The sequence below is a fragment of the Juglans microcarpa x Juglans regia genome, chromosome 3S, assembly GCF_004785595.1.
Source record: "Juglans microcarpa x Juglans regia isolate MS1-56 chromosome 3S, Jm3101_v1.0, whole genome shotgun sequence".
In the NCBI taxonomy this organism is placed as follows: Eukaryota; Viridiplantae; Streptophyta; class Magnoliopsida; order Fagales; family Juglandaceae; genus Juglans; species Juglans microcarpa x Juglans regia.
The window spans coordinates 9,247,660-9,267,661 of record NC_054599.1 but is presented as its reverse complement, the minus strand read 5'-3'; the positions used below and the strand labels follow the sequence as shown (position 1 = coordinate 9,267,661).

The following is a 20,002-nucleotide window of genomic DNA, read 5'->3' as shown; positions in this document are numbered from 1 at the left end:
TGAACTTCTCCTTCCCAAGCAATGTGGGATCCCATATACCACCCACCCTTATCCATATCATATGGGGTATCACATAATTAACTTCCAGACTTCTTAGAATAAATTGTTTTTATTACATGAATTTATTCAGTTTATTTCATTTAATATTATTTGGATACATGTTTTTATTAAATAATTATTTTTATGAAATAAATAATTATTTTATTAAATATGATATCTCTTGCCAAATTATTTTTATGAAAACACGTGACATCCTTAACCATAAGGAAGGGGGTGTTACATGTAGGAGTCTAGAACTGCATCAAAGTCTATAGTCTTGAGAACAAAACCATAGGTAGGTTAGGCGGCTACGACAAGATTGCTAATAGAGATAATGCTACCGAAGATGCTATGAAAACTTTTCATAAAAACACTAGACAAACACGTATATGTGTGACGAGGAATCACCCTCACTCTTATAGCTACATGCATCCCTTTAACATCGTGAGAAATCACCCTCTCAGTTAACACGTATATACACAGGCATGGTGTGGAATCACCCACTTGAAAAGTTGTCCTTTCTTTATGCAAAATACATAAAAACAAAACACATTAGTAATATCAAACAACTATCACATTCATACAAGTTGTTGAGAGAAAGGAAATCAATGACTGAATTGATGCTCCGACGATGACAGATTTAAAGCCTTTACGCTTAATTTATCCCTCTTGATTTGCACAAGTTGGTCATAAACGCACCATTCAAAACTAAGGAAATGAGTCCTATTCATTCCCTCATTGTAGCGACCCCAGTAAGTACAATGATATGTTACATGATACCATGCCGATGCTTTTGCTTTTGCATTATCGGCACTGTCTGCATCACTTCCCTCATTGAACCAAGTCCTGGCTTCCATTCTTAATGACTTTACAGCATATTTAATTGCATCCAGATCCCTCCTCCAAACAAAATGTTTTGACGTTTTCAAAATATTGCCACTGAGAATTTCAGCTTAAGTTTTGATCCCGTAATAATCCATCAAATTCCCCAACTTGTAATCATACTCACTTTTGTCTTTGAAAGCATCAATGAGGAAGTCCTCAAAGCCGTCTACTTCCATGTCAGGGTCATAATGCAGTTTTGCTGATTCCAAAGTGAAGGCTTCCACCGGACTTGTGCGGGGTGCAATGGCTTTCACTTCTCGAAAAAGCGTTCCAATAACATATCTCGATCGGTTGGTACGTTTATTAGGCTTTTCCAAGAAATCGGGATACTCTTTGATGTATAGATGAGGTGGTAATTCGGCTGCAATACCAGTTTCCAGGAAGTCAATAGCGATTGAGTGTAGCCTCGCAAGCTCCATACAATCATGGCTCATTACCCCATGGGGCTCCCTATCTGCAACAACGCTGTGGACCATTCTGATGATTCCTAAGTTATCTTTGACCATATGGTTAATGAAATACTCCTCTTCTTCCTACATGACAACAATTAGAGGCTTTTATGTGTTAGATGTAACGCCCCGGTTCTGCACGGGTCGGAAAGTTACTTCCTAACACTTAAACTCACCTTTCAACAATATAAAAACTAATTCCAAATTCCCAATATTGTATAGAAAATTCAATTTAATCTACTTTCCTCTATATAACCAATTTTCCAAAATGCTAAGTCATCATAACGCAATAAAATTTCTTAATAAACATCGATAATACTCATAAAAAAAACTTCTTATGCTTAAACCACTATACTTAAATCATCTCACCCAATGCCTTATAATCTTGATCCTCAGCTAAACCATCAAAATATCTGAAAAATATTGAGGAGATAAGGGGTGAGTTATCAACAACTCAGTAAGCAGAGAGCATATACTAGCGTGTAAACATCAGCATTTATAAAGTTCGGTATGCAAAACAAAACATTTACTTTCAGAATGCAGAAATAACATATTTACTTTTAGAATGCATAAACAAAACTTGGTACAAAATATCCGAGTGAAATTCTCAGAAAAACAAACTTGTTCGCAAAAAGAAAATCCTTTGGCATATCCAAACTGAAACATTATATTCATATCATCTCATAGCATCACATCGGGACAAATACCATGTTTAACCCCCGTGGTAAGGTTATAAACTACCATTATACCCGTGACTGGGCCGTATACCATGTTTCACCCTCGTGGTAGGGTTATAAACCACCATTATACCCGTGGCTGGGCCGTATACCATGTTTCACCCTCGTGGTAGGGTTATAAACCACCATTATACCAGTGGCTGGGCCTTAACAGAAACAGAATGGAACATAATTGGAACCAGATCACATTCAGATACAGAATCAGAACATCATGCCAAGGTTTTCAGATGACGCATCATATCAAAACAAAATACTGAATAGCTTCAGATCATTTCACATGTTTGAAATAAACAAAATCCAAAACGTTTTCATTTATTCATAGCAAAAACTTTTAGATTTTCATATTCGCTCTTTTTGCATAGTTCAGAAATAGAATGCACAAAATTAGCTCATGTCTGCACCAATCATGACAGAAAATACTTTCTCTTATATAGAATTTATGCAAATGCAGAATAAACATCTGAGGTCGTTTTCAGATTTCTTTTCAAAAACAAACATGCTTATTTTCAAAGTTAACCTCATTTCATTTCTTTTATGCAAAACTAGTATATGAACCCCGCTTACCTGGACTTCTTAAGTACTTTTCTGAATCTTTCCACTATCATGCTGAATGAATGTCAATCATCACCTATACAAAACACTAAGCATTACTAAACTTCTAAAAAGACTTGCTAAAACTCTCCGTTTGCTTAAATTCATACTGCAGAAATAGTTTTGATAACTATCTAGTTATCAGAAATCTAATAAATATATTATCATAAAAAAATAGTCTTAACTTATTATAAAATAATTTTATCAAATATGGCAATACAGCTTAGATTCATTTCGAAAATTAACTTAATCATATTTAAAACTCATATCTCTATAAATTGTTATTAACACGATAATTTAATACTGCCAACATATAATGTAATAGGAAATTCATAAATTTCTTAAGCAATAGTAATTCATAAAATATTCTGAATCATATCTAATTTAAAAAAACATCAAAAGGACTTGTATCATATATTCGGCTTAGTGTTTAAAAAAAAAACAGATTAAATACTTCTAATTTACAACTTAATAATATACTTATATCAAATTCAAATAATGTAACAAGCTGGAAACTCATTTAATAAAATTAAAAAATCTTTTTATTTACTATTGAAAGTAATATAATTATATTGAAAACAATTTCTTCAACATGCTTTCCAAATGCTATATGACAAGGGATTAACATAATATAATTTAAATCATTTTCTTTATACGATCTTATATTAAAACACAGTCTTCACAAAATTATGCTATAAGTATAGTAGATAGACAATGACCCAAAATATAATCGTGCGATGGAACCAAGCTCACATTGAGGGAAACTCGTGACAACGGATTGGAGCAGCAATGGGTGGATGTCGACAGTGGCGCAGTTGGGTGTGGCGGCAGGGCACAAAGAAAGGGAGAGTGTGAGAGAAAGATGAGAGAGAGAGAGAACACAGAGAGAGAAAGAGAGAGGTCACAGTATAATAAGAAAAGAACACTCACCGATGGAAAGCAGAGAACACGTGAACGTGCAGGGGGCTAGGCTGGCGAGATACAATCATGGCAGTCTCTTCCGTGGCAGGCAGTGGAGTTCAAGGAGAGGGAGAGAGCATGAAGACCAAGCTGACAGGGAGTAGTCGAGAAGGGTGAAGGTGCTGTGATGGTGGCTCACGGCGATTCCAGGTTCGGTATGGTGGTTCGGGATAGGGCTCACGGTGACTGGGTGGTTGCTTGAGTGTGGCAAGGGCTGCACCGTGCGATGCTTGTGATGGCTGTGTAGCTTGCAATGGGTTCGCTTGACAAATGGTGTTGCGGTTTAAGGTGGAACTGGTGGTGGGTTGCTCTGTTTTTGGCATGTGAAAACAGAGGCCTCTTAGCGTGCGATGGTGGCTTGGTTTCACGGTGAAGGGTGGCAGCAATGTGGAGTTCCCTTCACGAAGTGATGGCTAGAACCGAGGGAAAGTGAGAGCTGGCAAGGTGGTGGTGTGTACAAGGCAGTGGCTGGGTCATGCACGTCCGTGGGGTGGTTTTCGTTTGAGAACATGGAGAAGCTAGACCGTGGGGGGATGGTTGGTGATGCCACAGCATTGGGTGATGGCCCCTAGCTACGGTGTCTGTATGGGGTTTTGCAGTAAACGAGAGAGACTCTGAAAGAGAAAATCGAGAGCTTGAATGATATGGATAGAAAGAGTTTGTTGGGAGAAAACTCAAAAACGGAAAGGAAGTTCAAACTCCTAGACGTCGACATAATGGAGATTTGGGTGGAGAAATTTTCGAGAGTGCAAAAATTAAAGTGAAAAACGGTCGGAAGGATAAAATGCATGTGGAAGAGAAGCTCACCTCAAACGATGTCGTGGCTGCATGAAAAATAGGGAAGAAGAAAAAAATAATAAAGTCCAAAGGGCCAGGGTGTTACATTAGGTATGGAAGAAAGTTTGTGTAGAAGGACATGGAAATGTGAGGTTAGATACCTTTATTGTAACATCATGATCAACTTGCGTGGTCGATGCTGCAACATATTTCATTGGCTCAACTTGAAGAGGAGGAATAAGATCACGGTCCCAAGAAACAAAGTACATATCTCCATCCAAGTTACTTCCCGAAGATTCATTTGGATGAGGTCTGAACACAATTATTTCCAAATCATGTTAGTAAAGTGTGTATACATAAATAATGCTGAATATGACTTTTGAGTAATTGTATATGGCCAAGGCAAGTGATCAAACAATAACAAAAAAAAAAAAAAGAAGCAATGGCGTGAGTATGCCAACAAATTTGGATCCTTTTGAAGTCATAAGTTGAGGAAGAAATGGCAAAGCAAAGTAAAAAGAGAGTTTAGTCTGAATCTTGTATGTCCAAAAATTGCATATTTTACATTACAATTTTAACTTTATGGTAGCTTACATTATATGTTGAGATTCTACTTAAGGATAATGATAAATGGGCCTCGTTGTTTTCTCTATTGATTACATTAGATCTCTATATAAACATTATAAAAGTCAAATAGGTAGTCATGAATATTAATAGGATGTGATGAATTTTATGTTGCTATAGGATTATGTGTAAACTCTGGTGCAAGTGAGTGCCCATATTAATAGGATTCCATTCTTTAGAATTACCAACTATTACATTTTAAAGACTTACCTCTTTCCCTTTTGTGGAAAAACAACACAATCCATCAGGTGTTGTAGAGCTGGCACATTAACAGCTTTCAGGACTCTCACGTCTCCTGGGTGTAGACAAGGGTTTTTAGCAACAACCACCCCACCTTAAAAAATGTACTTATTTGGGTTTGAACTGCTGGCACTAAACATATGCGTTGACTGGTTACAGAGGTGCCTACTAAGGCAAGAAAGTTGAAGAAATACTTGGCCATATTCCAATGTTTTGGTTTCATCTAGGCATCCCATCATAAATCTCCCATTTGGAACAAAAATCCAAGTACTAAACCTCAAGGCCATCAACATAGATGCATGGAATGTTTGAAGCATCATTGAAAGAAAAGGTTTTGCATCTGGCTTGTAATCACATATAAGCATTTCCTTCAAAACTTTTGTGATGTCTTCTGAGAACATCATCTCCAGTGCCTCTTGTGCTCTCAACGTATCTGTTAACATGGCATTCAATTTATCTATAGCCTCCCATTGCCTTATTTGAAAAACTTGATCCTTCACTCCAAAGTAAGACAAAAGAGTGATTATCCAACGATTCAGAAAACAAGGCTGAAACTTACTCCATGCCAAAACATCGAGTTTTTTGTCAAGGGATTTGTATTTACACATGCTCTCTCTCAATGACAACTTCACCGATGATGTCGGATCAACAACCATGACACCTTCGTACCTGTAACACTCAAGCTCTAAGCCCAGTTCTAGTTGACACTCAGCCCGATTTCACGAAGCCCGGCCCATGACTGATGATCACTTGAAAGGAGGCTTGAACGGCGTCGTTTGGTGAGTCCTTTTCCCCCCTTTCTGCTGCACTATTTCTCTTCTTCGTGGGATTTCTCCTTTGCGCTGCAGTTTCCGTAAACCTCTCCATCCCGTGCGCATGTCTCCACAGTTCTTTTCAGTTCCATGCATGAAGTTCTTTTTCTCACCACTTTTGTTTAATCTACTCTGAAATTTTTCCTTTTCCTCTTGCACAAAACCCAGATCACCCGGTCGAGCAATGTGATCCCTTCCTTCCGTGTTTTTCCCGGAGTTTTGGCACTGTGGGCTGAGCCACTCGAAGGTAAGCTATCGTTCTCTCTCTTTTTCTCTGCTTTCCCTTGCCTCACAGACGTTTTCATGAGTTTTCCTTGAATTTTTGGCATGTTGCATCATCTTCGTGGGTCTTGAATTCTTGTGCCATTGTCAAGTTTCCTCTCTGAAATTTTTCTTTTCGGTAATCATCCCTCCTATTCACTGATCTCACTTCTAAATTTTTACTTCTATCCCTTTTTTTTTTTTTTTGCACACACACAGACCCTTGTACGTTATTTTTCTACGACTTATATTTTTTTTTTGTTTGTTTAATTATTTTAATTATTACGTTAAGGTGTGGTGTTTTGGGGTTAATGTGTGTGGTGTATTGAAGTGATTGAGGGCTGCCCAGGATGGTTTATGGACGGTGTGTGCAATGGGTGTTTGAGCCGGTTGTGTTGGGTGTTTTTGTGAGTGGCACAGGTACCCAAGTCCTGAATTGTTGAACGACTAAAATATATGATGCTTGCGCTGAAGTTTATTTTGAAGGTTGGAGTTGACGTATTATTTGTGTTATGTTTTAATCATTGGAGTTGCTGTTGTTGGTTTTGGAAATATTTATGGTTGGTTTGGTGTTGATAAAAGGTGGTTTTTTTGGGGTTTAAATGCAAATGGTTTGAGGAGAGTACTGTTCGGGTTTAATTTTATGTTAGTTATTGAGTTAAGAGGGGGCTGTTTTGGTTTATTACTCAATAAATAGTAGCCTACTGGATTGGTTTATTAAATGTTGGGTTTATGTTTTGTTTAGGTGGTGTCACTACTAGAGTTCCGACTCAAGGTGTTGATACTATACGGAAGTCAGGTAAGCGGGGTTCATATACTAGTTTTGCATAAAAGAAATGAAATGATGTTGTTTTTTAAATAAGCATGTTTATTTTTGAAAAGAAATCTGAAAACGACCTCAGATGTTTATTCTGCATATGCATAAATTCTATATAAGAGAAAATATTTTCTGTCATGACTGGTGTAGACATGAGCCAATTTTATACATTTTGTTTATGAACTATGCAAAAGAGTGAATATGAAAGTCTAAAGTTTTTGTTATGAGTAAATGAAAATATTTTGATTCTATTTACTTCGAACATGCGAAATGATCTAAAGCTATCCAGTACTTTGTTTTGATATAATGTGTCATCTGAAAACCTTGGTATGAAGTTCTGATTCTGTATATGAATGTGATCTGATTCCGATGATGTTTCGTTCTGTTTCTGTTAAGGCCCAGCCACGGGTATAATGGTGGTTTATACCCCTACCACAGGAGTGAAACATGGTATACAACCCAGCCACGGGTATAATGGTGGTTTATAACCCTACCACGGGGGTTAAACATGGTATTTACCCCAATGTGATACTATGAGGTGATATGAATATAGTGTTTCAGTTTGGATATACCAATGGATTTTCTTTTTGGGGAATAAGTTTGTCTTTCTAGAAATTTCGCTCTAATGTTTTGCACCAAGTTTTGGTTTATGCACTTCGAAAGTATAATAGGTTGTTTCTACATTCTGAAAGAAAATGTTTTGTTTAGCATATCAACGTTATAAATGCTCATGTTTACATGCTAGTATATGATCTCTGCTTGTTGAGTTGTTGATAACTCACCCCTTACTCTTCATAATATTTTCAGATGACATTGATGGTTCAGCTGGGGATCAGTATTGGAGTCTGTGGGCAAGATTAGCTGTGAATAGTTTTGGGTATCTCGCAATATTAGTACAGCTGTTGGATGTTATTTATTTGTTGTTGATTTCAATGGATTTAGACAGTTTATGGGACTTATGTCAATTTTTATTTTATTCTAGTTTGTTATTTGAGACATGAAGAAAAATTGATATTTTATTTGGATTGTGATATTGAGGATTTGATATGTGAGTATGTATGGTTTATTAAATTGAAGTGTTTACATTGTTTTGAAGATTTGGAAGGATATATTCTTGGTTTTGGAAATATATTGGTATTGTTGGAGTTGATATTCAGGTTATGTGAGTTAACTCTCCGGATCCTCGGGGTCGGGGCATTACAGTACCCTCCATATTGAATCTGAAATGCTGATGGAATAAAATTGCAGTCTAACTTTGTTGCCACTTTGCAAGCCAATTCTTCAGATATCTTCCCTAATGCCATCTGAGAAACAATATGTGACTTGTCCCTTCTTAACTGCTACATCGGGAATAACATCAATTTCATCTATGCCAATGCTGGCAGTTTCTCTAGAAGAACAAAAAGATTGATGCAGATTGGAATAATATTTTGCCACATTCCTGATATCTTGAAAATCACCCATCCACTCTCTGATATCTACTATAGTCAAGCCAGGTCTTGAAGCAAACATCCAAACAGAACTATCAAGTGCATGACTCGATGAAAGGGCCAGAAACTCAAACTTCTTATCACCAATAACTATGCCATTTCTTAAGGTGGATATTATCCTCTCATAAGCTCTTGTTCGCTTTCCCTCAATTGTAGAAGATGCTTGTAAAGATAAAGCTATTGATCGAAGTTTATCCAAATCCTCATCAACAAAAGAAACACGCAGAAAATTATCAATATCTTAAAAATAATTGCGCAAGACCCTACTGGAGAAATTCACCTCTCGACCACAGAAGTAGACTTTAGATGGAGTAATTTGAACCCTGTGTACATATACGAGCCCATCATCCAAAGAAATAGCAATAGTTCTAAACTTATGTAATGTTGACTGATATTTAACTGTGGAACGCAAAAGTTTTGATAAGAAAAGAGTATATTAACCTATGCATATAAGAGAGAGACAAGATTACTGGCTTTATATGCTGTATGAACTACATAATTAACCCAATTAACTCCTAGTGGTTGCTTCAAGTGATAAATGCCTTTTGGTGGTATGCTCTCTCCAAAGTTTAAGGGTCAAATCCTCTTGGGTACAGACAATCCCTATGGACTATCGGACTGGATGATTTTTTCCTTGAATTACCTGAGGTGCACTTACCTTACCGAGGGTCTGTGCACTCCCGAAATTAGTTAGAACGCTGTTCTCGAACACCCAGTGCAAGTAAAAAATAAAAAAGTACAGAATTGATGAAATGTATTTTTGAATTAAATTTTTCACTAGCTAACCTGAATGAGAAGAAATTTTGTTGGTTGACCACGTGGACGATATAGCTCAATCTTCCTAATGTTCTCATAGGAGATTTCAAACTTGTATTCTACGGAAAGATGGGGAAAAAAAAATACAATCTTCTCATGATCTTGAAATCAAATTTCCTAGAGACACCTTCCTGCTTCCAGAGCACAGAAAAATTATCCCTCGAAACCTGATTTCCAAAGCGCAGCACTATATTATCTATTAGATGGAGGGGCGCCCACGTGGGGCTGACCCCCTCCTGCTTGTAACGCATGGCTTAAAGCCATGCGTTACTGCCGTTACATAATACAATTGAAGGCTGGCCTTTAAGGCCAGCCATGCAGAGGAGGACTATATATAGTCCTCCCCAATTGTGTTTTTGATGATTTGAAAAATAGAAAAAAATACTCTCTCTCTTTTTGTTCTCTCTTGAAAAAAATTACTTAGGTTGTGGATTGATTAAGTGTTACTCTAGTTCCATACTACGTAGTACACTTTCGCCACTAAAGGAAAACGCTTGGAGTTTATCAATCTGGAAAAACTTGTGGAGCAATTCTTTAAGTTGAGCTTGAGGTACTTTTCTGCTGTGCATTCTTACATTGGTATCAAAGCTATTTTTTTTTTAAATTGCTTCCAGTTTATAATATTTTCTCGCATATGCTTGAGATTTGTATTGTGTTTTTTTTATCCTCTCTTTTTAATCTGTTTAAAAAAAAAAAAATGTTGCGCACCAGGTGGTGCTGCGAGCACCAACGCAGTGGTGCTGCCCTCACCACCGCAAGGCGCTGCGCGCACCAGGTGGTGCTGCGAGCACCAACGCAGTGGTGCAAGGCGCTGCTCGCACCACAGTGAAGCAGCGCGCACCAGCGCTGTGCTGCGCGCACCACCGCGGTGCTGCGGCATGCTGCTGTGGAGCGGCTACTGTTCACGTGAACAGTAGCCGATGGAGGAAGAAGATGACCCTTAGGTCATTTGACTTCCATGGGCTTGGGCCGTGAGGCCCAGCTCAAACTTTTTTTTTTTTTTTTTTTTTTCTTTCCTTTGATGACTCGGGCTGGGCTTGGCCCAATTTGATTTTGGGTCATTCGGCCCTTCAGTGTTTAATAATAAAAAAAAAAAAAAAAAAAGAGGGGATGAAATTTGCATGTCTTAATATATGCTAAGATATATTGTTATATTACATGTGTTTTTTTTATGTTTTAGATTAAATTTGATCACATGTGAATATAGTTATATTCATGCTATATTTTTTTTTTTTTTAAATTACATGTGATCTTTTATTTAATTTGTTATATTAAATGTGATTACATGTATATGTGAATTGAACATGTGGATATGTGATTATTTTTATCATCTATGAATGTTAGGCTTGAATGTTTATACATTAGTCTTTATTGATAAAATAGAAAAAAATTCCCACTAAGTAGTCTTAGTTAGAATTGTCAGTGTAAATGATAGACTGAAAAAAAAATTGCAGTGACCCCAGTAAGAACTGTAAATGCACTGTATAGCCAAAAGACCACAGTGACCCCAGTAAGAACTGTAAATGCACTGATGGAACAAGAAAAATGGACTGTAATGGTCTTATATGAACCATCTTTGTAGACTGGCCCAACAGGTTACTGTGGTTGGAGTAGCTGTCCTTGTAGACTGGCCCAAAAGGTTACTACAATTTTAGTAGGTTATGTCTTTACATGTGACTAGGACTTGATGACTACTTAAGATAGTGGGAGTATGGTTGAGAATTATGATTAATTCTCCCATATTTTTTTTGAATTTGCGCGGGAATTAGGTTAAAAATTTAATAATTGGATATTGTGGTGCAAGAGATGATTCTGAAGCCTAGCGATTTTTCGATCTTGCCACATGTCTAAATTATTTTTTTTCTAACTTGGATAGACGCGGCAGATTTCTTAGGTGTGTGTGTAATATCCCTTATTTGCGTATTGTAGTGAAATGGCATCCAAGAGTATAGTTGCCGATTTAAACAAAGGGGAGAAATTGGATGGGGAGAACTACGACATTTGGCATCGCAAGATCCAATATGTTTTAGATGAGCAAAAGGTCTTGGAGGCCTTATCTCACTCCCTTACTGAGCCCGGGGAAGGGACCTCGGAACAACACAAAATAGATCAACTAGCCTATACTCAATGGGCTAAGAAAAGTTGGTGCGCGCCCATAATAATGTTAAGCAGCATGCACAATGATCTAATGTGTGAGTTCGAGATCTATGACACTGCCCAAAGCATGTGGGAGGCTTTGAAGTTGAAGTTTGGTGGAACTTCAGCCACTAGGTTGCGTGGGTTAACCATGAGGTTTGACTCCTATAAGATGCGCTCTGACCACACGATGAAGCAGCATCTTAGGGCTATGTCAACCATGATCCGCGAACTTAAGTCGGCAGGAAACAACCTGACTGATGAACAGCAAGTCCAGGCAGTGATAAGATCACTGCCGAATTCTTGGGAGAATATGAGCCAGAACCTGACGCATAACGAGAATATCAAAGACTTTGATGATGTCTCGCGTCACTTGGAATTGGAGGCTGAGCGCCTAGAGGCTGCCAAGCCCAATCACACGGCCTATGTGGCTGATTCTGGTTCGCGTAAGGCATCAAGGCCTAAGCGCAAGAAGTCTAAGAATGGAGTAGCTGCTGGACAAATTAAGAAGGTGTCAGGAACTTCTCAGCGCAGCAAGAGGGGCAAGCGCGGGAAGAACAAGTCGAAATTAGAGTGCTTCAACTGTGGAAAGAATGGCCACTTCGCTCGTGACTGCACTGAGCCGAAGAAGGTACACTCTGACTTTTCTCGCATTGTTTTTGTAACTAGCTATGTGATGGTTGCTCACTCCTATCCTGTGTGGACTGTTGATTCAGGAGCGACCGAACACATAGCGCGAGATAGAGTTGGATTTGTTGAGTATCGCCGGATTCCAGCTAGGAGTCGTGATATCAAGGTGGGGAATGGAGCTAGCGTTGAGGTACTGGGACTTGGTACCTACAAGCTGGACTTGCGGGGTGGCCGCACTCTTTTCCTTCACAATGTGCTATACGCTCCCGAGATCCGACGAAACTTACTTTCTGTAGTCACTCTATTAAGACTTGATTTTCGTATTGTTTTTGAAAACAATTATGTTTCCTTTTATTTGGGCCATGTGTTTTATGGCAATGCTTTTCTACAAGACGGTTTTATGATATTGAATTTAGATTATTCAAATATAAATGAGTCAATTGCTTTTCTTTCTACATCTGATAATTTGGATTCATATAAATGGCATGCTAGGCTTGGCCATATAGGGCAAGATAGAATGACTAGGTTAGTTAGAGAAGGCCTTATAGGCAATTTCGCTAAGGTCATCTTACCCACATGTGAACATTGTCTAATGGGAAAAGCTAAGAGAAAACCGTTTGGAAAAGCTACAAGGGAATCTTTTCCACTGCAATTAGTCCACTCAGATATCTGTGGTCCAATGAGTGTGAGGGCAAGACACGGAGGTGTCTACTTCATCACATTTATAGATGATTTTTCACGTTACGGTCATGTCTACTTAATCTCCCATAAGTCTGAAGCATTGGAATGCTTTAGGCGATATCTAAGAATGGTTGAGAATCAGTTAGACAAGAGTTTAAAAGCTCTAAGAACTGACCGAGGACGAGAATATCTCTCTGAGCAATTTATAAGGCTCTGTGATGAAAAAGGAATCAAAAGACAGTTGACGATGCCGAATACACCCCAGCAAAATGGCTTGGCGGAAAGGAGAAATCGAACACTGCTTGAGATGGTTAGGTCAATGATGGCGCAAGCAAACCTACCAATTTCTTTTTGGGGGGATGCACTTTTGACTGCTGCCTACATTCTTAACCGAGTGCCCTCCAAATCAGTAACTTCCACCCCATATGAACTATGGACCGGCGAGAAACCCAATTTGAGTAACTTGCGGGCGGCCATGGGGTTCAACGGGTTTTGTTCACAATCTTTCTCATAAGTATGGGAAGTTAGGCCCTAGAGGGAAGAAGTGTATCTTTATAAGGTACTCAGAACACTCTAAAGGGTATGTATTAATAGGTGAACAATCTGATGGAAGTGTGACTGAGATTGAGTCACGAGATGTGGATTTCATTGAAGATGAGTTTCCAAGTAGAGGTGAGGTTGATAGGAGTTTAGAACTTCATGAGATTGTAGAACAAGAGGAAAGTGCGCCAAGGAATTTAGTTGAGAATGAGGAAGAAATTCTTCAAGCTCCTACAAATTATTTGAATCCGAGTGGGAGCACATCACTTGTCAATCAATCACAACAACCTCAGCCGCGTAGAAGCACACGCGAAAGTATTCCCCTTCGTCGTTTTGAGATTGAAGGGGAAGCTTTTATGGTAGCTCCGCATGATGATGACGAGCCTAGGACAATTTATGAGGCTCTCTCATCTTCTACAAAAGATGAGTGGATGAAAGCTCTTAATGATGAGATTGAGTCTATGAAGATTAACCAGGTCTGGGATCTGGTTGATCTACCAAAAGGACGTAAGACTATTGGGAACAAATGGGTTCTTAAGGTCAAACGCAAGTCGGATGGATCAATAGATAAGTACAAAGCTCGCTTAGTGGCGAAAGGATATACCCAACAGGAAGGTATAGACTATGAGGAGACTTTTTCACCAGTGGTGAGGTTTGCCTCAATTCGCCTGATTCTAGCTATAGTAGCAAACATGGATTTGGAACTCTACCAGATGGACGTTAAGACAACATTTCTCAATGGAGAACTAGATGAGGAGATCTATATGGATCAACCAACTGGTTTTGTGGTCAAAGGTCAAGAGCGCAAAGTGTGCAAGCTCAAACGATCTATATATGGCCTAAAGCAATCATCTAGACAATGGTACCTCAGATTCCATCGAGCCATTCTCTCGAATGGGTTTACGATGATCACAGAGGATCATTGTGTTTATGTCAAAAAGTCTAAGAAGAGTTTCATTATGTTGTCATTATATGTTGACGACATACTACTAGCTGGAAATAATAAAGGGTTGATAGTCGCCACAAAAGAGTGGTTATCCTTCAATTTTGAGATGAAGGATATGGGTGAGGCAGAATCCATTTTGGGAGTTAAGATCTACAGAGATCGCTCAAAGAGACTTTTGTGTTTGTCTCAACAGACTTACATAAAGAAAGTCCTCGAGCGCTTCCTAATAAATGGATGTAAACCCATTGACACCCCTATTGCAAGGAGCGAGAACTTGTCTAAAGTGATGTGTCCTAAGACTCAAAAAGAAAAGGAAAAGATGGCTTGTGTCCCTTATGCTAATGCTGTGGGTAGTCTGATGTACGCAATGATGTGTACTCGGCCTGACATATGCTATGCAGTTGGCTTAGTGAGTAGATTCCAATCAAACCCCGGACTAACTCACTGGAAAGCGGTCAAAAGGATTATGCGATATCTCAAGGGAACTGCGGACTATGTGCTGTGCTATCAGGGTTCAGATTTGCTGCTAAAAGGTTACAGTGATGCCGATTGGGGCAGCGACCTAGATGAGCGCAAATCAACCACTGGGTATGTCTTTCTGCTCAACCAAGGCCCCATTACATGGAGCAGCAAGAAACAACCCTGTATAGCTTTATCCACCATGGAGGCAGAATACATAGCATGTTCTGCAGCAGTTCAAGAAGCTGTTTGGTTACGGAGGTTCCTCAAGCATTTAGACATTGGCACGGATACATCAGATCCGGTGACAATATTCTGCGATAGCATGGCAGCCCTCGCATATGCTAAGGACTCAAAGTATCATGGAAGAACCAAACACATAGATATCAGATATCACTACATCAGAGACATGATAGCGCAAAAGGAAGTGGTTCTGAAACATCTTTCTACGAGTCGCATGGTTGCTGATCCCTTAACGAAGCCTATAGCAAGAGATGTCTTTGAGGCTCATGTTAGGAATCTAGGACTGCGTAGACTATAAATATAATTTGTGTTTCAAATGACATAAAGATGTAACATTTCCTTTGGGATATTAATACAATATGATTCAGTTTTTGTCTTTATCGTATTGTTTTTAATACACACACACAAGATATGTCAACAGGCTTGGATCGGCTCACTCACACAAGCGATCACCTCTAGCGCTTAAGTAGCGAGTAGAGATGAGACATTGTGTCCCTAGGTACTTGTCCAAAGGGATAAGTAGGTTGACACAAAATTATGTCGCCTTAGTGGGAGCTAAGATGAGGTCCATTGATAGGACTATGCATGGGTTACCCCACCATCCATGTAGCCTGTAGTAAGCCAGATGAGAGTTCCTCTTTGACGCCTTGGAGACGTGCAAATAGAGGAATTCGGGTTGGACGCTTAAGGAGCGGCTAGACTAAGATCTGTACGGTGTTGATATAGACATATGCTCTTTAAGAAAGAGAAATCCACCGTAGCATGTGTTTCATACTATATGTGCTTATATGACCATATGAGTAAGTGAGTAAAATGTTTCCCTCTTTCTTGCTGTGTGAGTCTCATTCCTTAAAAAATGTCCTTTACTTTTGACTATGTCACGAGATGGAGGTTGTAATGTTTGCTACTTTGGCATGCTGTCTATGGCCATGATAGATACGGTCTAAAGAGGCATTGTTGGGAAAGCAGTTCGACCAAAATTGAGTGATATGAGTGTAGAGGGAAGACTATTCGATATCGTATCTTCGATAGTGTTTGCTGACGTCATACGAATGACGCTACATCTTGGTAGCGGCTAAAGGTTGTGAACACATTGAAATATTTGGAGGTAGTCAAGCATTGTTCTGAGTTTTTTAAATTCAAGAGGGTTCGAAAATGCTTGATCTTGATGCGATCAAATAAGTCTAGGACATGACCAGACACGTTAGGGATGTTACTATGCTGGTCTTCTCTGGGAGAGATTTGGTGTATATACTCCCTCCTTTCTACAGATGTGCTTGGTGGTCGCACGGCCTATTTATTTGTATGAACAAGATTGAGAACATTAGAGAGATGCTGACCTGGGGTCATGCCCACTGTGTGCGAGTGGGAGATATTAGATGGAGGGGCGCCCACGTGGGGCTGACCCCCTCCTGCTTAAGCCATGCGTTACTTGTAACGCATGTAACGCATGGCTTAAAGCCATGCGTTACTGCCGTTACATAATACAATTGAAGGCTGGCCTTTAAGGCCAGCCATGCAGAGGAGAACTATATATAGTCCTCCCCAATTGTGTTTTTGATGATCTGAAAAATAGAAAAAAATACTCTCTCTCTTTTTGTTCTCTCTTGAAAAAAATTACTTAGGCTGTGGATTGATTAAGTGTTACTCTAGTTCCATACTACGTAGTACACTTTCGCCACTAAAGGAAAACGCTTGGAGTTTATCAATCTGGAAAAACATGTGGATCAATTCTTTAAGTTGAGCTTGAGGTACTTTTCCGCTGTGCATTCTTACATTATCCATGCTGTATAGAAAGATCCTTGCCTATGGTATAATATCAAAGTTTGAGTCCCAAGCTTTAACTGCAGTTTCAGCATGGACAATAAATAACAGACTTTAGAACTTAGAATGCTTCAAATTTAGAAAATAAAAAAATTCAAGGAACTCCTAAAAACAATTCTCACCAATTCTGCACTTTATTTTCGAAAATAACTCATTCAAACAGAGTCAACTAAGAAAACTAGAGCACATGCAGCTGACAATTAGATACATATTACTGCATTTGAAAGAAACGAAATCTAAAAAACACCATAATCCAAAACCAAAAGGACAATTCAAGCCAATGATCTGAAACCACCCAACATTCAGATTTCATAGAAAAATATATATACTCAAAACCACCAGGCTGACAAAAGGCTTCAATGGGAAGGGAATGAGAATTAGAGTGAGAGAGAGAGCCTGACCTGAAAGGAAAGCACTTAGTGTAGAATTGCTAGTGTGGGAAAAAACAAGGCTCATGATCAACTATAACACTACTACAAATAGTGGCTTTTGGGACAGAAAATTTTCCCACAAATACTATTTGGTAACAAATAGTTACGTTTTGCCACCAAATTCACGTCGTTAGAAGATTCTCGCCGCAAATAACTATATTAGACCATTTTCTTTGCTACGATAACATATGCATTTATTAGTGACGGAATTAGTTGGAGACAAAAAATTTACAGCTCCCGCGAATATTATTTGGTAGCAAATAATTACATTTTGCTACCAAATTCACGTAGTCAGAAAATTCTCACCGCAAATAATTATATTGGACCAAATTTTATTTCTCACGAGTTTCAATCTGCGAAAATTAAATATTTTTTCCCACAAAATTAAGCCAGTCCAGAAAAAGTTTGTAGATAAGATTTTTTTGCAGCAACATATTTATTAATTAGTGACGGAATTAGTTGGTGACAAAAATTTTACAATTCCCTCAAATCCAATTTGGTTGCAAATAATTACAATTTGTCACCAAATTCACGTCATCAGAAAAATCTCGCCAAAAATAATTATTTTAGACCATTTCCTATTTGTCACGACTTACAATCTGTGAAAATTAAAGGTTTTTTTCCCACCAGTTAAGATCATAAAAAATGTTTTCACATTATATTTTTTGACTTTTCCCACAAAATTAAGCTCATTAGAAAAAGTTTGCAGATAATATTTTTTTAGGACATAATTTTTTCTTGTGAGTTTTATTCAGTAGCAAATAGTGACCTTTCGCGACGATTTTTTTGCAATGAAAGAAATTGTCTCAAAAATCAATTTTTATGATTCATTTTTTACCAATAAGAAAGTGTCGCTAATTCATACTTTTTGCAGCAAAAATGATATCGCTGCAAATAGTTTCGCCAATAATAGTGGTTTTTGGTACATAATTTTTTCCAACGAGTTTTTTTGGTGGCAAATAAGTACAAGGAAAATTTGCTGAAACTACTTGCGGTGACTATAGTATAAATTTTCGCCGCAAAAGATAAAAATTTAAAACTCCCCTTTCTTTTTCATTTTCTCCCCCAGCTCGCGCCAGAGACCCATTTTTCTCTCTGCTCGTTCTCTTTCCTTCCCATCGACTGTGAGCCTTTCCCCCAAGGCGACCTCACCTCTCTCTCCTTCCCATTGATTGCAAGCCTCTCTCTCCTTCCCACTGACTGCGAGCTTCTCTCCCCCGAGCGACCTCACCTCTCTCTCCTTCCCAACGACTACAAGCCTCTGCCCCCACCGCGACCTCACCTCTCTCTCTTTGGACATTTCATCTTTGGTTTTTTGTTTTCAGTTTCTCGGATTTCCTCTCCCTTGATTTCCTTTTGGATTTTATTAAAAAATAGTATATTAATTTATCCAAAAGAAAATAGTGTATTAGCAGTTCTCCCATGGTTTCTGTTTTATGAACTTCGATTTTTCTCTGTAATTTTGCATATTGCAGGTTTTAGCTTAGGGTAAGTTGCGATGTAACAACCGAGCCTAGCGCCAAGTTTTTTTTTTTTTTGTTTATATTTTCGGGTTAAGTATATGAAAAAGCCAGGGGAAATTTTTTGAATATTATTTTTATGGGCGGAGATAATTTTTTTTAAACAAGTTGGATTTTTATTTATTTATTTGAGTTTGAGTCGGGGCCTATAATTTGCGGAAAAATCCCAAGCCCGTGTTACCTTATTTTTTTTACGTACTACCCGTTTCACGTTCATTTGTTTTTCCTCTCCATGCACGCCACTCTCTCTCAACTAGGGTTACACTTGAATCAATTTTTTTTTCTCCTCAACTTTAGGGTTTTTATTTTTGTTCTATTTTAATCACCTATTTTTTTCACTCGTTAACTTCCTTGCATGTTTTATTTTTCCTTCTATTTTTCACCCCTAAGTTTTCCTCTCGTCCACGACATGCATGGTCTTGCACGTCTATAGTGTTTTTTTTTTTTTTTATCCACTCCATGCACATGCACGGCTCTATTGCCATCCGCACGCACGTCCCTCATTTCTCTAGGGTTTTTCCGTTGCCTATATATATACTTGAACACCTCTCCTGAAAAAGTAGTAGCCACAGCAACCCACACATAACTCCCTCTCGTTCACTGCCTCTCCGCGTTCTCTGCTCTATGCTCGTCAACTTTGCCACCATAAACATCAACTGCAAACCACCAACACCGAAAGATAGCCACTGCAGAACACTCCTCCACCTTGGTCACGTAAACCCACCCCAAGCCCTGCAGCACCCCCAACAGCTGGCCAAGCCGTAATGTAACACGGTTTTATTCTCCGTGACGCCGCTGCCCTACCACACGAACTCACATTCAGCAACTCCACCTTGCAAATAGCGTACCACCGTCTAGGCTGTCCTCGCTGCCACGGAAAGCCAACCACAGTCGCCCAGCTGTTAAAGGAAGAACACACACGGCATACTCTGTTTTTGATCTCCGAAACAGTGGAAGCTGCTTTCCCCGTCGTGTGCAACCAACCTGCCACCCTACGCTGCCAACCTCCTCCTCGACATCGCCGCCGCACAGGGAGCTTCACCAGGCGCTGCACTCCATCCAGGTCTGTCGCTCTCCTCTCGGTAAGCTTCCGC

At 38.9% G+C, this 20,002-nt stretch overlaps 1 pseudogene; it reads right to left on the bottom strand.

The window, feature by feature from the left end:
- Positions 1-829: 829 nt before the first annotated feature.
- On the bottom strand, positions 830-8,931 carry LOC121258884 (annotated as a pseudogene).
- Positions 8,932-20,002: the final 11,071 nt, after the last annotated feature.